Source organism: Perca flavescens, chromosome 3, assembly GCF_004354835.1.
Source record: "Perca flavescens isolate YP-PL-M2 chromosome 3, PFLA_1.0, whole genome shotgun sequence".
In the NCBI taxonomy this organism is placed as follows: Eukaryota; Metazoa; Chordata; class Actinopteri; order Perciformes; family Percidae; genus Perca; species Perca flavescens.
This window is the reverse complement of record NC_041333.1, coordinates 35339599-35348958: the sequence shown is the minus strand read 5'-3', so window position 1 is coordinate 35348958 and position 9360 is coordinate 35339599. Positions and strand designations below refer to the sequence as shown.

Below are 9360 nucleotides of genomic sequence, written 5' to 3'. Positions count from 1 at the left end.
TTGATGTGTGTATGTTATGTGTTAGATATAACAGTGCTGTAGATGTCTGGTTCAATGTTTGTGTTGTGGATTATGTGTCAATATGCCTGTACTGTAGCCTCCTACAACAAATTGCCTCTTGAGGACATTGAGGCTCCCACATTATGCTCATTTTCAGGTTCATAATTGTATTTTGAGGTTGTACCAGAATAGATTTACATGGTTTAATTTTCAAAAAACACCATATTTTAGTTGTACTGCACAGCTCTCTCTCACTGCTGCAGATCCTCTTCTCACCTGTTTTAGTTACAGAGTGAGACACCTTTTCTTCTGTACTATCTTTGATTGCACTCGCACATGCTCAGTAGATCAGATTGTAGATCATGTCAGCTAGCTCCATAGACAGAAAAAGAAAGGCTGTCTCTCCGAGACTTCTTCTAAACGAGGGCGCACATGGAAGTAGTTCTTTTGGTGAATTTATGTGTTGTAGCAGTGCTTTGCTATTGAGAACGAGGTCGCATGCTAGCGCTAGCATGCTAACGATTGCAGTTAGCCAGCTTATTTTGGCTAGTGACGTAGAAACCTGTGCCAATTTTGACCAGCTCACCCAGAGACTGAAGGCAGGACACATTCAGAAACCGTATCTCACTCAAAACAGCATGGATGGATTTTTTCAAAGTTTGTTTGCATGTGGAAGCACCAGAGACACAAAATAAAAACCCAAATCCCAGAAAAGGTGATTTTTTTTTCAGAATATGGGCACTTTAAAGTTTTCTAAGTGTTATTCCTGTAATTACTACAGAACCCACCAGAGGTCAGCGGTGGAAAACAAAAGCCTTGAGGGGAACTTTCCAACACTCCTTCATAAAGTTAATTCCTTCCAACTGTCATACAGTGTTAAAAGGTGCTCCTTTATTCCTGAATTTACAGTTACACGGGTGCTGTATTTCTTACATTTTGATTCTTTGGAGTCAGTGTACGTTTGAACACACATTATCTGGTCTGTGGTTTCCTTTCTTACAGTAAATGCTTTAAAGATGTGGTTCACAACGCCTCAAAATCAAGAGTTGAACCACTTATCTAAAGCACTGAGCAGGGGCGTAGCACAACATCCTGGGCCCTGTAGAAAGGCATTTTCTATGGGCCCCTGCCCGCATCCACAACTATTCATTCTAGCATCTTTTTGGGCCCTCCTCACATGAGGGCCCTGGGTACTCAGTCCCCTTTCCCCCACCCCCCAGTCTGACGCCCCTGACTGTGAGTAATAAACACTGTAGGCTACCGCTTAGCATATTTCACATTGATAAGTTTAACGCTGAATCTGCATCAAAAATCGGAATCGGATTTTCACAAATTAACAAGCTACCCACCAGTAAATCAAGTCATTAAACATGTCCTTTACCAGCTGCAACATCAAAGTGATACATTAATACAGGGGTGTCAAACTCAGTTTCCCAGAGGGCCACACTGGAAAATGAGAATCCCATCGAGGGCCAGACATGTAGAGATTATTGACGTGTTTATTTAAGAGAAAAAGTCAAATATTTTGACTGTATTATTCGATGTATCATATACTTCTCACTTACATTTTGGGCCTCATAAAGCCCCAAAAAAGTTTGGCGAAACAGTTCCTCAGCCAGCGACAAATACGTTGAATAAAGCGCCAAAAAAGTTGGAAAAAGGCTGAAAAAAAAGCATCCAAATTGTCTAAAAAAGTGACAAAAACATCGTAAAAACCGTCAAAAACTTCCAAAAAAAGTGGCAAAACATTGAGCAAAGCGTCCAAATCGTTAAAACAAAGTGCCTAAAGCATTGAAAAAAAGCACATAAACCGCCCAAAAAGGCGTCAAAAATGTCCAAAAAAATAAAATAAAAGCACCAAAAACTAGGTGGGCCTAAATTTATTGTGAGCCTAAATTGAAATGCGGGCCGGATAAAAACCTGCGAGCGGCCGGATTTGGCCCGCGGGCCTCGAGTTTGACACATGTGCATTAATACATCATTTACATTATTCTGAATAACCATTTTGCGTAAGGACTACTTCTGTTACTTTTAGTAGTCTTGCATATATTTTGGTGCTGTTACTTTTGCTACTTTTACTGAAGTAAAAGATGTGAGAAGTTCTACTACCACTTTAAATGACACAACAACTACAAAAAAAATTATGTTGATTAGAACACAATTTGCTCTAATTTCTGTAATAAACACACATAGAAACACATGTTGATGCAGTAGCCTAGGAAACGCCCCTGGGTTGGATAAAGTGGTCATAAAATGCTAATGAAAGAATATAATCGCATTAATACAGGCGTATTCCTTTACGTATGTAAACAACAGTGTTGGAATTAAAAAAATAAAGGTACATTTAGCCTACTTTTGTACTTTTACTTAATTTAAATTTGGAATGCAGGACTTCAGTGTGTAATAAAGAGTATTACGAAATTGTAGTATTGCTACTTTTAAACGTAAAAGATCTGAATACCACCAATTTAAAACAATACAGAATTTAAAACACCAATTTAAAACGATACAGAATTGAGCAGTTATATCATATCCGATCCGCACTTGAAGGCATCATAGAGTGATATGAAGGCGGGGAGCTCCTCCTGTGTGTGTGTGTGTGTTACTTTGACGGTTGTAAACTAACTAAACTCCGGCTGTAAAGCTCCGCACATCACCGACCTGACAACGGAGAGAGGGATAGAGAGAGAGAGGGAATTAAAACACAGAAATCCTCCCGGGAGAAGAGAGAGAGAGGGAGCAGCACCGTGAGCCAACCGGGGACCAAGTGACATTTAAACCAACGTTTCTCCAGGTAACGTTAACGTCTAATTAACGCGTCAGTTATATAGTATATATCGGAATAAAGCTGATTTAGCGCTCAAAAGTCTTCCAGTCATGTGAAGTCTACTTGGAAACCTCACTCCCCACCGTTAATAAACGGTCGGTTTTGGACGTAAGGAAAGTCTGAAGATTATTTTAACGTTATCAGCTGTTCAGTTACATTTTTATGCACGTTAAAGTTTGATAAATTGCTGGTGTAAACGCTTTATTAAACTTGTATTGTTAGCGTTAGATAAGAAAGCTGAACAGAGAGACAAGTACTAAAGTACTACACGACGTTAATTTGTTCACGGTTTCGCTTTCCGCCTTCACAGAAGATGAAAAATCTAAAGGAAAAAAAATAAATAACTCGCCATCTTTCAAGCTAGCGCTGACAAATACACTTCCGGCAAGAACCTTCAAAATAAAATGGCATTTATTTTTTAAGCGTTATGTTGGAGGCGGATGTTTTTGAATCCTGCACAGTGCTGAAAAACGCCGAAATGTAATCGTGATTATGATTTCTGCTCCCAATGATCACAAAAAACAGAATAATCGAGAAAAACAATTATTTAGCTTGTTACGTTTTGCAACGAAACTCTTATTTTCTCGTGTTCTGAATGAAAAAATAAAGTTTAAATAGGAAAAGTATTAAGGCAAATTTCACAGTTTTTTCTTCTTCTTTTTAACTGTTGATTTATTGAACCTTTTTATGTTAAAAAAAGTGCAACATCTTTCCAGAAATCAATAAGTAATCGTGTTAAATTATTGAATAATGACCGAAATAATCGTGATTATATTTTTTTCCATAATTGCCCATCCCTAACTGGCTCAGTTGTTTTATTTATCGCAATGCAAAAGTGTATACTTAGTTGTTACAAGTAAAAGTCTGGTTTAAAAGTACAAATGTATTAGCATGAAAATATACTTGCATTGGGAATCCCTGAAAAAACTGGACTTTTCCTTAAACTTTCATTGAGTTTGGTACAACAAGATAGTATGGTTAACAAAGACAATTAAATTCTTTCTCAACAGATTGAGTAGAGGTGCATTTAAACATGTAAGGTTTCCATTTCCCCAACAAGACGTTGCACCTTTACTTTGAAGGCAAATCTTTCCCAATTTCCGGTGTCATTGTTTACTTACTTCGGGTGACTTTACACAACTAAAAAAACCTTTGAAATTGTTGTGTCTTAATTTAACTAAGTGATACAAGTTGGCCGATTTTACAAAGTTGCATTCAAGTACATCAAACATGTTCATGCGGATCATTTTAAAACACCATCTAAAATGTGATCGGCCTATATTTTAACATCTGCACTGTTGTTCAGTTGTGAAATATCTGTGGTGACATGTCCATTGGTGCCCACATGAAACCACACCCATGTTTGACTGGTTTTCCATAATCAAACCTCTTTGTCTGTGGATGACGCCCATGGTCCTTTTTAAATGTTCAGCCTAATCCACTTTGTCACTTGTTTTCACATTTAAGAAATCAGTCAACTGTGGGGGCGTTTAAGGACTGTAGGGCATGCAACTACTGATTAATCTGTTGATTATATTCTCGATTAATTAATTAGTTGTTTGGTCTATAATATGTCAAAAAATGGTGAAAAAGAAATGTTGATCCGTGTTTCCCAAAGCCCAAGATGATGTCCTCAAATGTCTTGTTTTGTCCATAACTCAAAGATATTCACACTCATATATATATATATATATATATATATATATATATATATATATATATAATATCTTTGAGTATGTATGTATATATATATATAGATAGATAGATAGATAGATAGATAGATAGATAGATAGATAGATAGATAGATATTCAGTTTACTGTCACAGATGAGTGAAGAAAGAAAAATATTCATGTTTAAGAAGCTGGAATCTGAATTTTTTACTTTTTTCATAAAAAAAAAAAGACTCAAACTGTTGAATCAATTATCAAAATAGTCGGCGATTAATTTAATAGTCGACATCTTTTCCCTACGTGGAAAACATACGTTGGGGTCAGAGGTTCTGAATCTCCGTTGAGTGTTAAAGAAGTAGTGTTGGACACCGTCCTAGATATATCAGCATATATGTAGTTCTGTGTATGATTTAAATGAGACCGAAACACATCCTCCCCCCCCCAGCTGATGATGAGTCATGTCTCAGTCATGCTTGTTGTCTCAGTTCCTTCCAACCAGCTCACAACTACAAGGTCCTTTGTTTGTTTGTGGGTTTTTTTCCAGTGTATTTTTTCTATATTTTCAGGAACGTAAGGGAAAATTTGTGAAGAGGGAGTATTTATTGAAACAGAAAATCAAGAGGTATTTCTCTTGGTAGGCTTTTAGCTTTTAGTCTCTGTCAATGAAACGCACACACACACACACACACACACACACACACACACACACACACACACACACACACACACACACACACACACACACACACACACACACACACACACACACACACACACACACACACACACACACACACACACACACACACACACACACACACACACACACACACACACACACACACACAGACACACACACACACACACACACACACACAAGACACAGACACACACACACACACACACACACACACACACACACACACACACACACACACACACACACACACACACACACACACACACACACACACACAGACGCACACAGACACACATACACAGACACACAGACACAGACACAGACACACACAGACACACACACACACACACACACACACACACACAGAGACACACAGACACAGACACAGACACAGACACACACAGACACACACACACAGACACACAGACACACACACAGACACAGACACACACACACACACAGACACAGACACACACACACACACACACACACACACACACACACACACAGACACAGACACAGACACACACACACAGACACACACACACACACACACACACAGAGACACACAGACACAGACACACACAGACACACACACACAGACACACAGACACACACACACACAGACACACACACACACACACAGACACAGACACACACACACACACACACACAGACACACACACACACACACACACACACACACACACACACACAGACACAGACACAGACACAGACACACACACACACACACACACACACACACACACACACACACACACACACACACACACACAGACACAGACACACACACACACACACACACACACACACACACACACACACACACACACACACACACACACACACACACACACACACACACACACACACACACACACACACACACACACAGACACAGACACACACACCCACTTTAATCAGCTGTACCCAGAGAGTTTAGTGCCTTAAATTGACCCTGATATAATTACCGACTGGCCTGATGCGTCCCATAAACACGTCTCCATGGTAACCAGTTTCCTGGCTGTCAGTGGAGGAGGAAGTATTCAGATCAGATGAATCTTCTGATCCAATAAAACACTTTAGGTCGAATTCAGCGTCCGATATGTCCGCCCAGCTGTTACTTCTGTCAGCTAGGGCTGCTCGATTATGGAAAACAATGTAATCACGATTATTTATTATTTCGATCAATATTGAAATCTAGGGCTGCTCCCTCTTAGTCGATTAGTCGACTTATCGTTGGTTTTGGTCTTAGTCAACTTAGATCTCTTTAGTCCATTAGTCATGTTTGATGCTCTTCATGCTGAATGACTGATTTCCATAAACGTACGAGGACATCTCTGGTAAACACAAGAATTAAAGTGGTGCTTTTAGCACGACTCTTTGTGGAGAAACTCAGATTTACAGATCTGTCGATTAAATCAACTGATCGATCAGTTGATACGTTTGAATGAGTGTTTGTCGACTGAGAATTTCTTCAATCGAGCACAGCCCCTACTGAAATCACGATAATTGAACACGATTACTCGTTGATTTCTGGAAAGATATATAAGATATAATAAAAAAAATAAAAAAATGTATTAATGTATTTATTAACAAATAAAGTTGTGACTGAATTCCAGGATCCATCTTTTGGTTACATCACTGTCATGTGACCCGGAGTACACAGCCTATAGAGTCAACCACGCCTCTTTTATTATCATAAAACACCGTATTTCTTTCTTAAATTAACATCAAATATGACAGGACAGTGGTCTTTAATGGTTTTTAAGCTATGGACCCCTTAACTGGGATACACAGAGCAGGGACCCCCTATTACACGTTTCAAACTCGAGGCCCGTGGGCCAAATCCAGGCCCCTCGCAGATTTTGATCCGGCCCGCATATCAGCTTAGGTTCACGATAGACTTTGGCCCACATAGTTTTTTTTTAGCTTTTTTCATTGTTTTTTTCCAACTTTTTTTGCCACTTTTTCCAATGTTTTTTTTTGGCCCGTTTCATGACGTTTTTGTTGCTTTTTTTTTTTGTCATTTTTTTCTTTGATGGCTAAGTTACTTTTTTTGCTGACTTTTTTGGGGGTCTTTATGTCGACCGAGCTGTAAGTGAGAAGATTATATGAGACATGCAATAATACAATAAAAGATGCTTGACTTTTAGGATGAAATAATAGCACGTGAATAACCTAGACATGTCTGACCCTGGATGGGAGTCTTATTTTGCAGTGTGGCCCTTTGTGGAATTGCGTTTGACACCCCTGCCCTATCACATATATTGTATAAAATGAAGTTGCATATTAAACTGGGCCTACAGTACCATGTGGCCTAAAGCATTTATACGTACCGTTTAAGTGCATAGCTAATACTAAGCTATTAAAATAATAATTGTTAGCGTGATTTTATGAATCATGTTTTAATGTTAAACATACGTACAGTACAGGCCAAAAGTTTGGACACACCTTCTCATTCAATGCGTTTCCTTTTTATTTTCATGACTATTTACATTGTAGATTCTCACTGAAGGCATCAAAACTATGAATGAACACATATGGAATTATGTACTTAACAAGAAAGTGTGAAATAACTGAAAACATGTCTTATATTTTAGATTCTTCAAAGTAGCCCCCCTTTGCTTTTTTTGATAACTCTGCAAACCCTTGGTGTTCTCTCAATGAGCTTCATGAGGTAGTCACCTGAAATGGTTTTACCTTCACAGGTGTGCTTTGTCAGGGTTAATTAGTGGAATTATTTCCCTTATTAATAAAAAAGCAAAGGGTGGCTACTTTGAAGAATCTAAAATATAAGACATGTTTTCAGTTATTTCACACTTTTTTGTTCAGTACATAATTCCATATGTGTTCATTCATAGTTTTGATGCCTTCAGTGAGAATCTACAATGTAAATAGTCATGAAAATTAAAAGGAAACTCATTGAATGAGAAGGTGTGTCCAAACTTTTGGCCTGTACTGTAAATGTGATTTTAAAAAAAATACAATATTGCACCGGTCAATACAGAACGAAATATTCCGGAGCCTATTTTGCCATCAATACTGCCGACGTTGTCTTTTGCTGTAATCAAATAAGTATATATTTATGTTTAACAGGAAGTATACTGCTGCTTGAGTGCATTTTATCAAAGGGAAACATACGTTGTGTCCAGACGAGGCTAGCAGCAGCAGCAGCATCAGTGTCAGACACTGGCAGTGCGTTAGCACCTAAGCTAATGTTAGCAATTAATTTAAAGGGAGGGTAGGAGAATTTACTCAACACATAACGGAAGACTTCATCCTTCAGTTTATCACAAACATAACTAAAGCTGTCAGACAAATGTAGTGGAGTAGAAACTACAATATTTACCTCCTGAGATGTAGTGGAGTACAAGTAGAAAGTAGCATAAAATGGCAACGCCTAGACATTTGCTCTTCAGTGCAGTACTTGAGTAAATGTTTACATTCCACCACTGCCGGCAGGACTAATTATTATAATAGTAATTAAAATGTCCGACCGTGTGAATGTGTGGCAAGATGTTGAGTCGGGATTCTCATGTCACTTTTATTTATATAGCCCAAAATCTCAAATTACAAGTTTGCTTCAAAGGGCTTTACAACCTGTACAGCATTACGACACCCAAATTCCTTGTTGTCCACTGATGCGGATGATGTAAGACTCCCGAAATAACCCCTTTTAGGAAGGGCAGCAGAGGAGTTTATTGGCTGTGTCACAGGTGAGATGCCCACACTTCCTGCCCCATAAATGGGCGTGGCCTCGTTTGAAAGTGTAGTGAACGTCGTGTGGTTGAATGAAAAGTTATGTTTGCATTATTTATTGTTTTCTTTTGCTAACATTTACATATTTACTCCACTAAAAGACAAGTGTAGCATTATGAAAGGTTAGTTTTGTCACTGCGTTCACAAACGTTAGCCTTTTATCGGGGCCAGCTGAAGGCACACCTGTGCAATAATCACGCTGTCCAATCAGCATCCTGATATGCCACACCTGTGAGGTGGATGGATTATCTCGGCCAAGGAGAAGTGCTCACTAACGCAGATTTAGACAGATTTGTGAAAAGTATTTGAGAGGAATAGGCCTTATGTGTACACAGACAAAGGCTGTGTCTCAAACCGCCTACTTGCACACTTCAAACAC

At 38.8% G+C, this 9360-nt stretch overlaps 1 protein-coding gene across 1 annotated transcript in view; it reads left to right on the top strand.

The window, feature by feature from the left end:
* Nucleotides 1–2549: 2549 nt before the first annotated feature.
* Nucleotides 2550–9360, top strand: part of capn5a (calpain 5a) — a 58690-nt gene continuing 51879 nt past the window's right edge. The window contains exon 1 of the mRNA XM_028573232.1: nucleotides 2550–2794. The gene's annotated coding sequence lies outside the window, so the exon portion shown is untranslated. The remainder of the gene's footprint in view (nucleotides 2795–9360) is intronic.